The sequence below is a fragment of the Ranitomeya imitator genome, chromosome 2, assembly GCF_032444005.1.
Source record: "Ranitomeya imitator isolate aRanImi1 chromosome 2, aRanImi1.pri, whole genome shotgun sequence".
Lineage (NCBI taxonomy): Eukaryota > Metazoa > Chordata > Amphibia > Anura > Dendrobatidae > Ranitomeya > Ranitomeya imitator.
The window spans coordinates 708,508,419-708,528,403 of NC_091283.1; the positions used below are offsets into that span (position 1 = coordinate 708,508,419).

Genomic DNA, 19,985 nt, shown 5'->3' on the forward strand with positions numbered 1-19,985 from the left:
CATATGTGGGGGGGAACCACCGTTTGGGCGCATGGGAGGGTTCAGAAGGGAAGGAGCGCCATTTGGAATGCAGACTTAGATGGAATGGTCTGCAGGCGTCACATTGCGTTTGCAGAGCCCCTAATGTACCTAAACAGTAGAAACCCCCCACAAGTGACACCATTTTGGAAAGTAGACCCCCTAAGGAACTCATCTTGATGTGTTGTGAGAGCTTTGAACCCCCAAGTATTTCACTACAGTTTATAACGCAGAGCCATGCAAATAAAAAATATTTTTTTTCCACAAAAATTATATTTTAGCCCCCAGTTTTGTATTTTTCCAAGGTTAGCAGGAGAAATTGGACCCTAAATGTTGTTGTCCAATTTGTCCTGAGTACGCTGATACCCGATATGTGGGGGGGAACCACCGTTTGGGCGCATGGGAGGGCTCGGAAGGGAAGGAGCATCATTTGGAATGCAGACTTAGATGGATTGGTCTGCAGGCGTCACATTGCGTTTGCAGAGCCCCTAATGTACCTAAACAGTAGAAACCCCCCACAAGTGACCCCATCTTGGAAACTAGACCCCTCAATGAACTTATCTAGATGTGTTGTGAGAACTTTGAACCCCCAAGTGTTTCACTACAGTTTATAACGCAGAGCCGTGAAAATAAAAAATCTTTTTGTTTTCCCACAAAAATTATTTTTTAGCCCCCAGTTTTGTATTTTCCCAAGGGTAACAGGAGAAATTGGTCCACAAAAGTTGTTGTCCAATTTGTCCTGAGTACGCTCATACCCCATATGTTGGGGTAAACCCCTGTTTGGGCACACAGGAGAGCTCGGAAGGGAAGGAGCACTGTTTTACTTTTTCAACGCAGAATTGGCTGGAATTGAGATCGGACGCCATGTCGTGTTTGGAGAGCCCCTGATGTGCCGAAACAGTGGAAACCCCCCAATTATAACTGAAACCCTAATCTAAACACACCCCTAACCCTAATTCCAACGGTAACCCTAACCACACCTCTAACCCTGACACACCCCTAACCCTAATCCCAACCCTATTCCCAACTGTAAATGTAATCTAAACCCTAACCCTAACTTTAGCCCCAACCCTAACTGTAGCCCCAACCCTAACCCTAATCCTAGCCCTAACCCTAGCCCTAACCCTAACCCTAGCCCTAACCCTAGCCCTAACCCTAGCCCTAACCCTAGCCCTAACCCTAGCCCTAACCCTAACCCTAGCCCTAGCCCTAGCCCTAGCCCTAACCCTAGCCCTAACCCTAGCCCTAGCCCTAACCCTAACCCTAGCCCTAACCCTAGCCCTAACCCTAGCCCTAACCCTAGCCCTAACCCTAGCCCTAACCCTAGCCCTAGCCCTAACCCTAGCCCTAACCCTAGCCCTAATGGGAAAATGGAAATAAATACATTTTTTTTTATTTTTCCCTAACTAAGGGGGTGATGAAGGGGGGTTTGATTTACTTTTATAGCGAGTTTTTTAGCGGATATTTATGATTGGCAGCCGTCACACACTGAAAGACCCTTTTTATTGCAAAAAATATTTTTTGCAATACCACATTTTGAGAGCTATAATTTTTCCATATTTTGGTCCACAGAGTCATGTGAGGTCTTGTTTTTTGCGGGACGAGTTGACGTTTTTATTGAAAACATTTTTGGGCACGTGACTTTTTTTATCGCTTTTTATTCCGATTTTTGTGAGGAAGAATGACCAAAAGCCAGCTATTCATGAATTTCTATTGGGGGAGGCGTTTATACCGTTCCGCGTTTGGTAAAATTGATAAATCAGTTTTATTCTTCGGGTCAGTACGATTACAGCGATACCTCATTTATATCATTTTTTTATGGTTTGGTGCTTTAATACGATAAAAACTATTTTACAGAAAAAATAATTATTTTTGCATCGCTTTATTCTCAGGACTATAACTTTTTTATTTTTTTGCTGATGATGCTGTATGGCAGCTCTTTTTTTGCGGGACAATATGACGCTTTCAGCGGTACCATGGTTATTTATATCTGTCCTTTTGATCGCGTGTTATTCCACTTTTTGTTCGGCGGTATGATAATAAAGCGTTGTTTTTTGCCTCGTTTTTTTTTTATTTTTCTTACGGTGTTTACTGAAGGGGTTAACTAGTGGGCCAGTTTTATAGGTCAGGCCGTTACGGACGCGGCGATACTAAATATGTGTACTTTTATTGGTTTTTTTTTTTTATTTAGATGAAGAAATGTATTTATGGGAATAATATTTTTTTTTTTTTTCATTATTTTGGAATATTTTTTTTTATTTTTTTTACACATTTGGAAAATTTTTTTTTAACTTTTTTACTTTGTCCCAGGGGGGGACATCACAGATCAGTGATCTGACAGTTTGCACAGCACTCTGTCAGATCACTGATCTGATAGGAGTGCAGGCTGCTTCACAGTGCCTGCTCTGAGCAGGCTCTGTGAAGCCACCTCCCTCCCTGCAGGACCCGGATCCGCGGCCATCTTGGATCCGGGGCTCGAGCAGGGAGGGAGGTGAGGAGACCCTCGCAGCAACGCGATCACATCGCGTTGCTGCGGGGGGCTCAGGGAAGCCCGCAGGGAGCCCCCTCCCTGCGCGGTGCTTCCCTGCACCGCCGGCACATCGCGATCATCTTTGATCGCGGTGTGCCAGGGGTTAATGTGCCGGGGGCGGTCCGTGACCGCTCCTGGCACATAGTGCCGGATGTCAGCTGCGATAAGCAGCTGACACCCGGCCGCGATCGGCCGCGCTCCCCCCGTGAGCGCGGCCGATCGGCTATGACGTACTATCCCGTCCAGGGTCAGATAAGCCCAGGGCACCTCGACGGGATAGTACGTCTAAGGTCACAGAGGGGTTAAGCAAGGTACCAGTACTAAGCTCTTAAAATAAGGGCAATGTTTGCAACCAACTGTGTGATAATGCTATGGCTTCTTTTTTTTTCCATTACCTTTGCATGAAAAACAACAAAACATGCATCTGGCACCCAAAAGGGATACATGTTGGACTCTTTATACAATAAAAGTAGTGTACAAAGTCTGAATTTGTTTTGTGTGGCTTAACAGACTGCTGGTTAAAACAACTTACCATCCACTTTCCTCTAGCAAGATAGTTTGAGTTCATATTTACGTTAATTAAACTGTGTTTGCATTACGGAACTCAAAATGGGTTCAATGGACTGCACGGGAAATTTAACGTGTTACTCACCTACTTTCTAGGCATTTTTTAATTCTTGGGAAATTTCAGCAAAACCCACAAAGTTGAAGTTCAAAAGGTCAGCGATCTCTAGTTATGAGTAGTGTTGAGCATTCCGATACTGCAAATATCGGGTATCGGCCGATATTCGCAGTATCGGAATTCTGATACCGAGTCCCGATACTTTCTCGATATCGGATACCGGAATTGGAAGTTCCCTTAATGCTATGAGCCAGTTTCATTTAATTCAGCCAATGTGGATTCCTAAAAAGTGTGGGCACATCCTGTTATGCATGTTAGTCATGTAACTACTGGCATGGCTGTGATTGGCTGCTGAAATGCTGTCATGATGCACTATAAAAGTCGCCACCGTCATCTTGGGTTCACTCTGCTGTGAATTCAGTTAGGGACAGGATGCTGAGTTTAGACCGAGAGGGCCAGTTTGAGACAGCGATTTGCTTCATTGTGCTTTACCCAGGCTAATTTAGCAACCACTTTGTGAGAACCTTGTTTTTGCCTTGCAGCGCTGTTCACGGCTGTCTGCAAGGTCTCGGTGTGTGTGAGTGCAGCTCACTCTGTAGTCTGTTCTGCAGCCACAGCTGGTTGTAGACAGCTCAGTGTGCGTCACTGTCTCATACTGTTACATTGTCCTTTTTTTCAATTAGTGCTGCCTGCTGCACATTTTGTCCAGATTTATCCTATTAGTGGGTTTCCATCCGTACCCTGCTAGATTGTGGAAAAACACTATATAAGATTGCATAGAGGAGCTTTTTTAGGCCTTGCAGCGCCGTTCACGGCTGTTTGCATGGTCTCTGTGTGAGTGCAGCTCACTCTATAGTCTGTTCTGCAGCCACAGCTGGTTGTTGTCAGCTCAGGGTGCATCACTGCCACATACTGTTCAATTCTCCTTTTTTCAATTAGTGCTGCCTGCTGCACATTTTATCAAAATTATCCTATTAGTGGGCTTCCATCCGTATCCTGCTAGATTGTGGAAAACACTATATAGGAGTACATAGAGGAGCTTTTTTTGGCCTTGCAGTGCCGTTCACGGCTGTCTGCACGGTCTCTGTGTGAGTGCAGCTCACTCTGTAGTCTGTTGTGCTAAAAAAAAGTTAATAAAGTTCACCAAACACTCCACTTTACACTTGTGTAAGCCACATTAATATGAGCTAAAGTGTAGTCCACACTTCATAAAATTAGTGTTTCTCATACCTGTTAACAGCTGTTCAGGAAAAAGCACACTAAGCCCTAAGTACTTTTCTGCCTATCTTTATCAGTCTACCAAGATGAAGAAGGCAGGCAGTAAGGCATGTAGTTGTGGGTGTGGAGGTGGACCAGGGAGAGGATGTGGGGATTCTATGCCTGCTGCGGGCACGGTGACTCACCATCCCCCAGTTTTAGCAAGGAACAGTCCTTAATGTAGGAGCTCGGCATACCCCGCTGCTGCGGTACGAATAAATTGAAGCCACTGTCGGATGGATGGCAGCTAATGCATCGACTTCAATTAGTGCCACATCCTCTCTGGCAAAGAGCACTGAAGAGCACCCATCTGTCTCTTCACCACCTGCCAAATTGCCCAGGCAGTCAGAGAGCCCAGGACAGGAGCCATCTCTACTTCTGTCCTCTGAATCTCTTGGCTTGGAAAGAGGGGGCCAGCCAAGCAGCATTCGAGAAATTGAAGAAGAGGCAGTATGCAGTGATGCCCAACAGCTTTGTCTCTCTGAATTTGAAGAGGCGGGTGGGCCAGTGCCTCCGGTCAGCACACCTCAGTACGCATCTGATGATGAGACTCAGGTGCCACTTTCTGGTGCATACTGTGCTGCCGAGACTACCCAGGAGAAGCAGTTGTTGAAAGAGGGTAGTGTAGATGATAACGTCCTTGACCCATCATGGTGTGAGGTACAGGAAGGTGGTGGGAGCAGCTCTGAGGAAGAGATTTCCCGAACGGCCCAAAAAGAAGAAAGTGGGAGGGGGAAGACTGCGTTGCCTGTAGCCTCCACTTTGACACCCATTAGGAGCATGACTCTTCCAAAAGCCAAAGCGGGCGCTCCCAAGACTTGCAGTGCTTGGTCCTTTTTTGACACAGTTGCAGATGACATTTGCTTTGTCAAATGCAAGCTGTGTAATCAGAAAGTCAAAAGAGGGAAAAGTGTCAGCAACCTCAATACCACAAATATGTGGAAACATGTGCGGACCAAGCACGTGATGGAGTTACAAAAATACACTGAAGACCTAGGCCAACCTACAGCAGCACCTACCACCTCTTCAGCTCGTGTTGTAGCCTCTTCCTCCAGCTCACACACAGCTGGTTTGGCTTCCTCACTGGATCGCCATGGAAGAACCTCTGGCACTGTTGTCCAGAGACCCAGTGTAATTTCACCCACAGCACCACGTTCCCTGTCATCCTCACATTCCCAGCCCAGTCTACAGCCATCGGTAGCACAGGCATGGGAGAAAAGTCGGCCATTCTCGGCAAACCACCCCCGAGCACAGGCTCTGAATTCTGGCATTGCAAAACTACTGTCCCTTGAAATGCTGTCATTCAGGCTGGTGGAGACTGACACCTTCCGTAGCTTGATGGTATTGGCAGTGCTACAATACAATGTGGCCAGCTGCTTTTATTTCAGCAGGCAAGCCGCCCCTGCCCTGCAAAAGCATGTGGAGGGAAACATTAAACATGCGCTACTAAATGCCATCAGTAGCAAGGTCCACCTCACCACCGAAGCGTGGACCAGTCACCATGGACAGGGATGATACCTTTCCCTCATTGCCCATTGGGTAAATGTTGTGGAGCCGGATACAGATCGTGAGAGAGTACGTGTTCTGCCAACTCCAAGGATTGCAGGAATCCAGTCTGTACACATTGACTCCTCCTCATACTCCAGTTCCTCTGAATCAGCGCTGCAGGAGCCGTCACAGTCCACCTCTTCATGGACCCTTGAATGATTACCTGTTATGACCGATATGGGCACAGCCGTGGCCAAACATCATCAGGCCGTATTGAAATTAATTTCTTTGGGGAATCGAAGCCACACAGCGCAGGAGCTCTGGAATGCCATTAAGCAGGAGAGCGATGTGTGGTTTGTGCCAGCGAGTCTCCAGCCAGGCATGGTAGTGTGTGACAATGGCCGAAATCTGGTGGCAGCTCTGGGACTGGGCAACCTCACTCACATCCCATGTCTGGCACATGTGCTCAACTTAGTCGTGCAGAGTTTTTTGAGGGACTATCTGTATCTTGATGCACTGCTGCACAAGGTCCACCTAGAGTGTGCTCACTTGCGGCGTTCCAGCATGGCACGATCATATGTGACCTACCCACCAGGTGGAATTCAACGTTACATATGTTGAAGCAGTTATGTGAGCAGCAGCCAACAGTAATGGAGTATCAGCTGCATCCACTGAGTGGGCCACTATGAAGGACATCTGCCAGGTTTTGCGTACCTTCGATGATTCCACGCGGATGGCGAGTGCAGATGATGCACTAGTCAGCATGACTGTCCCCCTTATCTACCTGCTTGAATAAACACTGAAACCGCTAAGAGATGAGGTTGTGGAAGAGGTGGAGGATGAGGAGTCACAAATGCCATCTGCTTCTGGACAGTCTGCGCAACGTGGTTCCTCACGCAGGGGACACTTTGTGAGGAGGATGAGGAGAAGTCAATGGAGGAGGAATACATCTGTCCAGAGGAGGGAATTACAAAATGCTCCAGTAGTCAGTATGTAGAGCGAGGGTGGGGTAATGCAGAGCAGGCAGAGATCATGCCTCAAGCAGGGGACAGTGTTTCTTGGCCAGTTGGCAGTCTGCAGCACATGGTTGATTTCATGCTGCAGTGGCTGTAAAACGACCGCCGCATCGCCCACATTCTCAACATGGCTGATTATTGGGTGTACACCCTCCTAGATCCTCGCTACTTGGACAACCTTCAAAGCCTCATAACACAGTTGAACCGGGAGAGTAAAATGCGGGAGTACCAAGACACACTGGTGTAGTCCATCATCTTCTCCAGTCCAATCGAGAGCAGTGCTGCTAGTGCTTTACAAAGCAGCTCAGTGCGTCGAGGCAGTGGAGGAAGCTCTGCACAAAAAGGGAGCAGAAGCAGTGCCTTTGCACAAGGCAAGACCAGTATGGCCCAACTGGGACAAACTTTTGTGTGCCCGCCACAAATGTCTACACCATCACAGATGGCTCCAGTCAGCAGGAGGCAACGTTTCCGTCAGATGGTGACAGACCACATGTCTTGCCCTCTCAGTGTACTCCCAGAAGGCTCTTCCCCCTTCAAGTTTTGGGTTTCTAAGCTGGATAGATGGCCAAAGCTTAACCAGTGTGCATTGGAGGTGCTGGCTTGCCCTGCTGCTAGTACATTATCGGAACGCGTTTTTAGTGCCGCAGGAGGTGTACTAACAGACCGTCGCATGTGACTATCCTCTGATAATGTTGACCAGCTTACTTTTCTGAAAAAGAACAAGGCCTGGATCTCGCAGGAATTTGTTACTCCTCTTCCAGATTAAATAATTGGTTGGCAACAGTATCCAGGTCTCCTGTTGTGTTCATGTTTCTACCACCTGAACTGTAATCCCTGGGCTCCAATACCGCCAGAACCTGCTCAGAAGTGAAGTCTGCACAGTCAACACATGACCCAGTGTTATTGGATTTCAGTAACGTCAGCTGATCCCCTGCTGTGTTTCTGGCAATTTTTGCTGCTACCTCCACACTCGCACTACTTCAGATATTAAACTTGCTCCAATTAGGCCTCGGGCTACACCCTGATTGACCCTGGGCTCCAACACCACCAGTTGCTGCTCGGAAGTGCCGTTTGCACAGAGAAAAACACTCGCTCCTGTGTTAGTGGGGATCAGGAACGTCAGCTGCTCCCCTGCTGTGTATCCGGCAATTGCTCCTGCTACCTCCACACTCACTACTTCAGATATTAAACTTGCTCCAATTGGGCCTCGGCCTACACCCTGATTGACCCTGGGCTCCATCACCGCCAGTTGCTGCTCGGAAGTGCCGTCTGCACAGTCAACACTTGCTGCCGTCTTATTTTGTTTCAGTAATGTCAGCTGATCCCCATCTGTGTATCCGACAATTTGTCCTGCTAAATCCACACTCACGCTACTTCAGATGTTAAACTTGCTCCAATTAGGCCTCGGCCTACACCCTGATTGACCCTGGGCTCCAACACCACCACTTGCTGCTCAGAAGTGCCGTCTGCACAGTCAACATTTGCTGCCGTGTTATTGGGTTTCAGTAACATCAGCTGATCCCCATCTGTGTATCCAGCAATTTGTCCTGCTACCTTGACGCTGACACAACAACAGATATTAAACTGCCTCGAGTGCAGTTCTCGGCCTACACTCTGCTTCTCCTGGATTCCCTGGGCTCCAACACCGCCAGTTGCTGCTCGGAAGTGCTGTCTGCACAGTCAACAGTTGCTCCTCTGTTATTGGGATTCAGTAATGCCAGCTGCTCCCCAGCTGTGCGTGCAGCAAGTTCTAAACTCAGTTGCTAGCATTGACCCTGGGCTCCAACACCACCAGTTTCTGCCCGGAAGTGCTGTCTGCACAATCAACAGTTGCTCCTCTGTTATTGGGGTTCAGAAACGCCAGCTGCTCCCCTGCTGTGTGTGTGGCAATTTCTCCTGCTCCCTCCACATTGACACTACTCCAGATTTTAAACTAGCTCCAATTAGGCCTCAGCCTACACTCAGATTGACCCTGGGCTCCAACACCACCAGTTGCTGCTCAAAAGAGCCTTCTGCACAGTCAACACTTGCTGCCGTGTTATTGGGTTTCAGTTTGGAGGGAGAAAGGCGTGCACTCTGTAGAGAGGAGCTGGTGCCGGCTGAACCTGGACTGGATCCAGATCAATCATAGATTTGGGCAAACAACCGCACTCAGACAATATTTTGCATCAGAGATGTGAAGTATTTATTAAGGTAACACCACAGTGGTCAACAGATTTCTGAGGAGGAACGTTTCGACCTGAAAGGTCTTTCTCAAACCTCACTGAAAAAACATGAAATATACTACATTAGAGATGGTGAAAATCAAAACATCCAGACAAAATACAGCAAAATCAAGATAGTAGAACATAATAGGAGGTAAAAACACAGTGGACGCAATGAACAAAATAAGGGGGGGGGGGGCGGCGGGGGGCAGAATATGCATAGTATGATACACATGTAAAAAGTAACTGTGTTGCCAGAGATCTATAGAAATGCTGTATACGTCTAAAGAACAAAAATAAAGTACAGTAAATAACCATATTCTGTGAGAAAAATATATACATATGTACAAATCTTAAAAATAAACCATGAACGAGGCCCAGAGGAGTATACATGTAGTATGAATATTGAATCAGCGTTCAGGCAGGCAGATAAACGGATGGCGGCAGGCTTCATAGACTACTGTAAACATACAGATATATATAAATACATAGCTTTTTGAAAACAATGGGTAGAGCAAAACTGACCTTAGTGAATAGTAATGGAGGAAAGAGGAGGAGGACGAAACTTGTCCGGTAAATGGAGACAGAGGCTCCTATAGAGAGTAACAGAGAGTGAGACAAAGCACACATACTATGGAGGAGGCCAGAGACCGAACCTAATAGACACATACCACAAATGGTCCAGGAGACAGGGGAACGGAGGTCCGGAACGGCACGGACAGGGCACAGAGTCCCTAAAAGCACTGTGGATAAGAGACCAGGAGTGAGGATGCTGATCATGTGGAAGTAAAGCAGGGAGTGAGCCAGAGGGAGAAAAATACCTGTGGGTCCTGTAAGTAAGAAGGAGGCGGTAGTGTCCGGCATAGTGGACGGTCAGGGGAGAAATACCCAGGAGACAGGAAGTGTGGTGTGAAGAAGAGGCTAGGAACGCACGCTGAGGGGCTGGGACAGGCGTGCCCGGAAAGGAACGAGGGAGAGGCCCGGCACGCAGGCTGGAGCGCAGAAGACAGAGCGCACGCGTAGGAAGAAGGAAGGAGGAGGCGTCAGGAATGAAGGGCCGGCAGAGGGCGAGCAGCGGCGCATAGAGGGCAAAGCGCTATGTCGGCGCGTGCGTAGAGTAACACAATGGGGGCGTGTCAGCACTAGAAGCTCTGTGTAGAAGGGGAGGGGAGGGGAAGGGGATAGGAAAAGGCCGGTGTATCAAGCAGAGGGAAAGAGAGTGAGAGTAAGAGTAAGGATGACGGTTAGATGCCAGAGGAAAATTGTATGAATGGATTGTAATATACAAGGATGGAAAAATGAGGAAAAAGAAAAGGAGATAAGTAAAGAATAAAGGAATAAAGTAAAGAATGACAAAAAATATGAAAATAGTAAAAAAAAAAAAAAAAAAAGGGGGGGTCCAGATGTGGAAGAGAAGAGATATGGAAGAGAGAACAATATGAAAATTGGATAAGAATGGAGAAAAATAAAATAGAGATAAATATAAAAAAATATATAAAGAAAACGGAAGATAAAAATAATGAAAAAATGAAGAAAAAATATATGATGAAAAAAGTGAAAAAATGAAAAGAGAAATAAAAAATGAAAAATGAAAAAAATGAAAAAATGAAAAAAATAATAAAATAAAGAAGAGAAAAAAGCAATAAAATGAAAAATAAAAAATAATGAGAAGAAAAAAAGGAATATAAAAATGAAAAATAAAAAATAAAAATAAAGAAGAAAATAAAAATAAAAATTGTAATAAAACCAAAACAAAAACAAAAATGAACAAAAACGGGAGGGGGGTCAGGCGAGTACTTACCCCAAATGGAAGAAACAGTATATGGAAATCAGACCGCCTGAAAGTAGGAGAAAGGTTAGTGATCATGGAACAAAATGAGAGGTCAGCATGCTCTACAAACATAAAATGGCACATATGATATTAAATACAGTATCATTGATCATCAATTTGTAGGTATATGTAGCAGCATTGAAGTTCTACAAGTATTGACATAGCGACAATGTAGTTCAAGAGGACCCAGAGCAAGCAGGACAGCACGTGGTCCCATGACGAACAGGTATCGGACTCAATTAAATCAGATCAAGTTCCCTATTCAAACCCCTGGGTGTGAGGGTTTGTAAAGTATAAATCCAATAGGACTCCCGTTGCCTAAGCAGTTTAGTGTGATCACCACCCCTCCTAGGGCGATCCACCTGTTCTAAAACCTGGAAGCGAAGCTGAGAGACTGAGTGGTTGGCGGACACAAAATGATGGGGAAGAGGGAGCCATGTTTTTTTACATCTTATGGTAGATTTGTGGCTAGAGATGCGGTCACGGATGTGTTGTGTGGTCTCTCCGACATAAAGTAGCCCACAGGGGCATTTGATAACGTAAACTACGTTATTGGATTCACAAGTGAAGAATCCCTTGATTTGGTATTGTCTACCCGAGTGTGGATGAGTGATGGTGCTGGACTTAATGACGTTAGAGCAGCATGCACAGGCCAAACATGGGAACGTGCCACGTTTTGCAGTACCTAAAAAGGTTTGTTTGGGTATTCTAGAAGAACTGCCCATGTCTGCCTTAACGACTCGATCTCTGATGTTGGTAGGTCTCCGTTTACACATGAGAGGAGGTGTCGTGAAAGCCTCGATCTGTGGATATGAACGTCTCAGGAGGGGCCAATGTTTGCGGATAATATTATAGACTATAGGCATGACAGGGTGGTGAGTGTGAATGAAGGGAACGCGTTCTGGTTTTGTAGAGGCACTAGGGCGTGGGGATGGATTTAAGGCCAACACTTTTTCTCTGTCCAGTAGATTCCTAGGGTAATGCCGTACTTCAAATTTACGGGACATGTCATCGAGACGAGCGGGTAGTAGTCCGGGGTCTGAAACTATACGAGCCACGCGTTTGAATTGTGACCGAGGTAGGCTTTGTTTGGTAGAGGTGGGATGACAGCTATGATAATGAAGAAGACTGTTGGAATCAGTAGGTTTAACAAATAGGTCGGTGTTGAGAGTCCCATTGGGACCCCTACTGACCAGCGTATCCAAAAATGAAATTTGGGTATTATCGTGGTTTAATGTAAACTGAAGTTCATCTCGAATGGTGTTCAGGTAGTTGGTGAACGTATCCAAAGACTCTAGGGGCCCTGTCCATAGACAAAAAACATCATCTATGTAGCGAAGCCAACATAGGTTGTAAGATTGGAACAGAGGATTGGGGTATACATAATTGCGCTCAAAGGAATCCATGTAGCTATTGGCGTAGGCTGGGGCTACGTTTGCACCCATGGCGGTGCCTTGGGTCTGTAGGTAATATTGATCACCAAAAAGAAAGAAATTGTTATGTAAAATTAAAGAAAGTAAATCAAGGCACAGGTTTTTGGAATGGTGTGTGAGGGTTGATTGTTCGAGGAGTTCACCCGCCGCTTGTATGCCCAAATCATGTCTAATAGATGTATAGAGACTTTTGACGTCAAATGTAGCAAGGATGCATTCTAGTGGAACTGTGGGGAGTGCCCTAAGGGTCTGGAGAAAATGACCTGTGTCAAGTATGTAGGACTTCATGTTCTTTGTCAATGGGGTAAAGATTTTTTCTAAGTAAACTGAAATAGGGGCCAGGATGGAATCTGTGGATGCGACTATAGGTCGCCCTGGTGGATTATTGAGGGATTTATGTATTTTAGGTAAGGTATAGATGACCGGGGTCACAGGATGTGGATTGGTGAGAAAAGTAGCTGTCTTAGAATCAATTGTGTTGAGGGATTGGTATTTTTGGAGAATAGTACTAATTTGGAGTCTGATGTTGGGGGTTGGGTCCGAGTGAATCTTTTTGTAGGTGGTCGTATCAGACAGTTGTCTCAGAATTTCAGCTGAGTAGTCGGCTGTGTTCTGTATGACAATTGATCCGCCCTTATCAGCAGGTTTAATTGTAATATTTTTGTTAGTTTTGAGTGATTCGATAGCTTGTCTGTCAACCGCGGATATATTGCTGTGGGTAGGAAAATTACCTAGGCGATGTTGTTCTAGCATGATATCAATGTCCCTCTGAATCAGACTAATGTAGGCCTCAGTTGCATGGTAGTTGTGTGGGGGATTGAAGCTGCTGGATGTGCGTAAACCTAATCTTATTATGCTCAGTTCAGGGATAGGATTCTCCACGGTTGCGGGGATCCTATTCCTTGGCGTGTCATTCTGTAGTCCAAAGTGAGTCTTGAGGCGGAGGTTGCGATAGAAGTGTTGAAGGTCCTGGGACAGTTTGAACTTGTCCCATGGTGGGGTAGGGCAAAAGGATAAGCCCTTTTGGAGGACCGATAGTTCAGGAGGACTCAAGGTGTAAGAAGAGATGTTGATGACAGGGTTTGGGGCCTTACCTGGGACCTTGTAGTCATCCGATCTCGATTTCCGGGCGGACCTCCTTGTCGGTCTCCTCCTGGGCGGGTATTGGGTCTCGAGTGGGGTCGTCCTAAAAAACGGTTCTGGAAGGAACTGTTTGTGGAGCTGTCGCTGTCTGAGCTGTAGGGTCCGTAACGTCGAGGTCCAGTATTTCCTTGTCTGGAATTTGTGGATGCTGAGTCGTTCCATCTGTATACCCGATTAGAGGCGTAATCTTCAGAGTCCCGTTGGAATTTGGATCGTTTCTTGTCCTGTAGGTATTTGCGGTGTTCTTCTATGACTTTGTCGGTTTTGGCCTTCAGGGTATTCCAATCAGTTGCAGAAAGTGAAGTGGATAATTGCTCTTCGATGGCAGAGAGTTTTTCTTCGGATTCACCAATAGCTGTCTGAAGGAAGTCGATAGTAAGTAAGATAATGTCTAGCGAACACTTGTTAAGGATCCTTTGGAATTTCTCACAGTAGTCTGGTTTGTCAGAGAAAAGTGTAGGTCTAAGGTGGCATCTAAGGCCACGTGGTATCCTGCTCAGTCTATGATACTCAGCCAATGTTATAGAATGTAGGTCAAATGAAGTCAACCGCCTCCGTATCCGCTCGTAATCCTTAGTGCGGAGTTCTTGAGCTGGGATCTTCAGGAAATCTCCTGGGTTGGTTACTTTGCCAAGAATCCTTGTAGCAGCTGTATCATCGAAAGCGAAGGTATCTGTAGACATCTAGGGCACAGGTGCGTACGCCAACAGAAGAACTGATTGGAGGGAGAAAGGCGTGCACTCTGTAGAGAGGAGCTGGTGCCGGCTGAACCTGGACTGGATCCAGATCAATCATAGATTTGGGCAAACAACCGCACTCAGACAATATTTTGCATCAGAGATGTGAAGTATTTATTAAGGTAACACCACAGTGGTCAACAGATTTCTGAGGAGGAACGTTTCGACCTGAAAGGTCTTTCTCAAACCTCACTGAAAAAACATGAAATATACTACATTAGAGATGGTGAAAATCAAAACATCCAGACAAAATACAGCAAAATCAAGATAGTAGAACATAATAGGAGGTAAAAACACAGTGGACCTTGAGTCCTCCTGAACTATCGGTCCTCCAAAAGGGCTTATCCTTTTGCCCTACCCCACCATGGGACAAGTTCAAACTGTCCCAGGACCTTCAACACTTCTATCGCAACCTCCGCCTCAAGACTCACTTTGGACTACAGAATGACACGCCAAGGAATAGGATCCCCGCAACCGTGGAGAATCCTATCCCTGAACTGAGCATAATAAGATTAGGTTTACGCACATCCAGCAGCTTCAATCCCCCACACAACTACCATGCAACTGAGGCCTACATTAGTCTGATTCAGAGGGACATTGATATCATGCTAGAACAACATCGCCTAGGTAATTTTCCTACCCACAGCAATATATCCGCGGTTGACAGACAAGCTATCGAATCACTCAAAACTAACAAAAATATTACAATTAAACCTGCTGATAAGGGCGGATCAATTGTCATACAGAACACAGCCGACTACTCAGCTGAAATTCTGAGACAACTGTCTGATACGACCACCTACAAAAAGATTCACTCGGACCCAACCCCCAACATCAGACTCCAAATTAGTACTATTCTCCAAAAATACCAATCCCTCAACACAATTGATTCTAAGACAGCTACTTTTCTCACCAATCCACATCCTGTGACCCCGGTCATCTATACCTTACCTAAAATACATAAATCCCTCAATAATCCACCAGGGCGACCTATAGTCGCATCCACAGATTCCATCCTGGCCCCTATTTCAGTTTACTTAGAAAAAATCTTTACCCCATTGACAAAGAACATGAAGTCCTACATACTTGACACAGGTCATTTTCTCCAGACCCTTAGGGCACTCCCCACAGTTCCACTAGAATGCATCCTTGCTACATTTGACGTCAAAAGTCTCTATACATCTATTAGACATGATTTGGGCATACAAGCGGCGGGTGAACTCCTCGAACAATCAACCCTCACACACCATTCCAAAAACCTGTGCCTTGATTTACTTTCTTTAATTTTACATAACAATTTCTTTCTTTTTGGTGATCAATATTACCTACAGACCCAAGGCACCGCCATGGGTGCAAACGTAGCCCCAGCCTACGCCAATAGCTACATGGATTCCTTTGAGCGCAATTATGTATACCCCAATCCTCTGTTCCAATCTTACAACCTATGTTGGCTTCGCTACATAGATGACGTTTTTTGTCTATGGACAGGGCCCCTAGAGTCTTTGGATACGTTCACCAACTACCTGAACACCATTCGAGATGAACTTCAGTTTACATTAAACCACGATAATACCCAAATTTCATTTTTGGATACGCTGGTCAGTAGGGGTCCCAATGGGACTCTCAACACCGACCTATTTGTTAAACCTACTGATTCCAACAGTCTTCTTCATTATCATAGCTGTCATCCCACCTCTACCAAACAAAGCCTACCTCGGTCACAATTCAAACGCGTGGCTCGTATAGTTTCAGACCCCGGACTACTACCCGCTCGTCTCGATGACATGTCCCGTAAATTTGAAGTACGGCATTACCCTAGGAATCTACTGGACAGAGAAAAAGTGTTGGCCTTAAATCCATCCCCACGCCCTAGTGCCTCTACAAAACCAGAACGCGTTCCCTTCATTCACACTCACCACCCTGTCATGCCTATAGTCTATAATATTATCCGCAAACATTGGCCCCTCCTGAGACGTTCATATCCACAGATCGAGGCTTTCACGACACCTCCTCTCATGTGTAAACGGAGACCTACCAACATCAGAGATCGAGTCGTTAAGGCAGACATGGGCAGTTCTTCTAGAATACCCAAACAAACCTTTTTAGGTACTGCAAAACGTGGCACGTTCCCATGTTTGGCCTGTGCATGCTGCTCTAACGTCATTAAGTCCAGCACCATCACTCATCCACACTCGGGTAGACAATACCAAATCAAGGGATTCTTCACTTGTGAATCCAATAACGTAGTTTACGTTATCAAATGCCCCTGTGGGCTACTTTATGTCGGAGAGACCACACAACACATCCGTGACCGCATCTCTAGCCACAAATCTACCATAAGATGTAAAAAAACATGGCTCCCTCTTCCCCATCATTTTGTGTCCGCCAACCACTCAGTCTCTCAGCTTCGCTTCCAGGTTTTAGAACAGGTGGATCGCCCTAGGAGGGGTGGTGATCACACTAAACTGCTTAGGCAACGGGAGTCCTATTGGATTTATACTTTACAAACCCTCACACCCAGGAGTTTGAATAGGGAACTTGATCTGATTTAATTGAGTCCGATACCTGTTCGTCATGGGACCACGTGCTGTCCTGCTTGCTCTGGGTCCTCTTGAACTACATTGTCGCTATGTCAATACTTGTAGAACTTCAATGCTGCTACATATACCTACAAATTGATGATCAATGATACTGTATTTAATATCATATGTGCCATTTTATGTTTGTAGAGCATGCTGACCTCTCATTTTGTTCCATGATCACTAACCTTTCTCCTACTTTCAGGCGGTCTGATTTCCATATACTGTTTCTTCCATTTGGGGTAAGTACTCGCCTGACCCCCCTCCCGTTTTTGTTCATTTTTGTTTTTGTTTTGGTTTTATTACAATTTTTATTTTTATTTTCTTCTTTATTTTTATTTTTTATTTTTCATTTTTATATTCCTTTTTTTCTTCTCATTATTTTTTATTTTTCATTTTATTGCTTTTTTCTCTTCTTTATTTTATTATTTTTTTCATTTTTTCATTTTTTTCATTTTTCATTTTTTATTTCTCTTTTCATTTTTTCACTTTTTTCATCATATATTTTTTCTTCATTTTTTCATTATTTTTATCTTCCGTTTTCTTTATATATTTTTTTATATTTATCTCTATTTTATTTTTCTCCATTCTTATCCAATTTTCATATTGTTCTCTCTTCCATATCTCTTCTCTTCCACATCTGGACCCCCCCTTTTTTTTTTTTTTTTTTGTTTTTTTTTTGTTTTTACTATTTTCATATTTTTTGTCATTCTTTACTTTATTCCTTTATTCTTTACTTATCTCCTTCTTTTCTTTTTCCTCATTTTTCCATCCTTGTATATTACAATCCATTCATACAATTTTCCTCTGGCATCTAACCGTCATCCTTACTCTTACTCTCACTCTCTTTCCCTCTGCTTGATACACCGGCCTTTTCCTATCCCCTTCCCCTCCCCTCCCCTTCTACACAGAGCTTCTAGTGCTGACACGCCCCCATTGTGTTACTCTACGCACGCGCCGACATAGCGCTTTGCCCTCTATGCGCCGCTGCTCGCCCTCTGCCGGCCCTTCATTCCTGACGCCTCCTCCTTCCTTCTTCCTACGCGTGCGCTCTGTCTTCTGCGCTCCAGCCTGCGTGCCGGGCCTCTCCCTCGTTCCTTTCCGGGCACGCCTGTCCCAGCCCCTCAGCGTGCGTTCCTAGCCTCTTCTTCACACCACACTTCCTGTCTCCTGGGTATTTCTCCCCTGACCGTCCACTATGCCGGACACTACCGCCTCCTTCTTACTTACAGGACCCACAGGTATTTTTCTCCCTCTGGCTCACTCCCTGCTTTACTTCCACATGATCAGCATCCTCACTCCTGGTCTCTTATCCACAGTGCTTTTAGGGACTCTGTGCCCTGTCCGTGCCGTTCCGGACCTCCGTTCCCCTGTCTCCTGGACCATTTGTGGTATGTGTCTATTAGGTTCGGTCTCTGGCCTCCTCCATAGTATGTGTGCTTTGTCTCACTCTCTGTTACTCTCTATAGGAGCCTCTGTCTCCATTTACCGGACAAGTTTCGTCCTCCTCCTCTTTCCTCCATTACTATTCACTAAGGTCAGTTTTGCTCTACCCATTGTTTTCAAAAAGCTATGTATTTATATATATCTGTATGTTTACAGTAGTCTATGAAGCCTGCCGCCATCCGTTTATCTGCCTGCCTGAACGCTGATTCAATATTCATACTACATGTATACTCCTCTGGGCCTCGTTCATGGTTTATTTTTAAGATTTGTACATATGTATATATTTTTCTCACAGAATATGGTTATTTACTGTACTTTATTTTTGTTCTTTAGACGTATACAGCATTTCTATAGATCTCTGGCAACACAGTTACTTTTTACATGTGTATCATACTATGCATATTCTGCCCCCCGCCGCCCCCCCCCCCCTTATTTTGTTCATTGCGTCCACTGTGTTTTTACCTCCTATTATGTTCTACTATCTTGATTTTGCTGTATTTTGTCTGGATGTTTTGATTTTCACCATCTCTAATGTAGTATATTTCATGTTTTTTCAGTGAGGTTTGAGAAAGACCTTTCAGGTCGAAACGTTCCTCCTCAGAAATCTGTTGACCACTGTGGTGTTACCTTAATAAATACTTCACATCTCTGATGCAAAATATTGTCTGAGTGCGGTTGTTTGCCCAAATCTATTATTGGGTTTCAGTAACATCAGCTGATTCCCAGCTGTGTATCCGGCAATTTGTCCAGCTACCTCCACGCTGACACAACAACAGATATTAAACTGCCTCGAGTGCAGGCCTCGGCCTACACTCTACTTCTCCTGGATTCCCTGGGCTCCAACATCGAAAGTTGCTGCCCGGAGGTGCTGTCTGCACAGTCAACAGTTGCTCCTCTGTTATTGGGGTTCAGTAACGCCAGCTGCTCCCCTGCTGTGTGTGTGGAAATTTCTCCTGCTCCCTCCACATTCACACTACTCCAGATTTTAAACTAGCTCCAATTAGGCCTCGGCCTACACTCTGCTTCTAGCATTGACTCTGGGCTCCAACACCGCCAGTTGTTGCCCGAAAGTGCTGTCTGCACAGTCATCAGTTGCTCCTCTGTTATTGGGGTTCAGTAATGCCAGCTGCTCTCCTGCTGTGTGTGTGGCAATTTCTCCACTCAGTTTCTAGCATTGACCCTGGGCTCCAACACCACCAGTTGTTGCCCGAAAGTGCTGTCTGCACAGTCATCAGTTGCTCCTCTGTTATTGGGGTTCAGTAATGCCAGCTGCTCCCCTGCTGTGTGCGGCAATTTCTCCTGCTCCCTCCACATTCAGGCCATGTGCACACGTTCAGTATTTTTCGTGTTTTTTTTCTGCGTTTTTTCACTATAAAAACGTGATAAAAACGCGAAAAAAACGCTTACATATGCCTCCTATTAATTACAGTGTATTCCGCATTTCTAGTGCAAATGTTGCTTTTTTTCCGCGAAAAAATCGCATTGCGGAAAAAAAAGCAACATGTTCATTAACCCCTTACCGGCATCGGACGTACTATACCGTCCGATGCCGGCTCCCCTGCTTTGATGCAGGGCTCCGCGGTGAGCCCGCACCAAAGCCGGGACATGTCAGCTGTTTTGAACAGCTGACATGTGCCCGTAATAGGCGCGGGCAGAATCGCGATCTGCCCGCACCTATTAA

The 19,985-nt window shown here is 45.5% G+C and overlaps 2 long non-coding RNA genes across 2 annotated transcripts; one reads left to right on the top strand and one right to left on the bottom strand.

Annotated features, from left to right (window-relative positions):
• Positions 1-9,657: 9,657 nt before the first annotated feature.
• On the bottom strand, positions 9,658-11,546 carry LOC138667704 (uncharacterized). The gene is made up of 3 exons (XR_011318896.1): positions 10,937-11,546; positions 9,807-9,878; positions 9,658-9,728 (listed from the first exon to the last, which is right to left on the bottom strand). It is a non-coding gene; the product is annotated as an uncharacterized lncRNA (long non-coding RNA).
• A 4,944-nt stretch (positions 11,547-16,490) lies between these two features.
• Positions 16,491-18,398, top strand: LOC138667705 (uncharacterized). Its single transcript, XR_011318897.1, has 3 exons — positions 16,491-17,100; positions 18,178-18,249; positions 18,328-18,398. It is a non-coding gene; the product is annotated as an uncharacterized lncRNA (long non-coding RNA).
• The last annotated feature ends 1,587 nt before the right edge of the window (positions 18,399-19,985 follow it).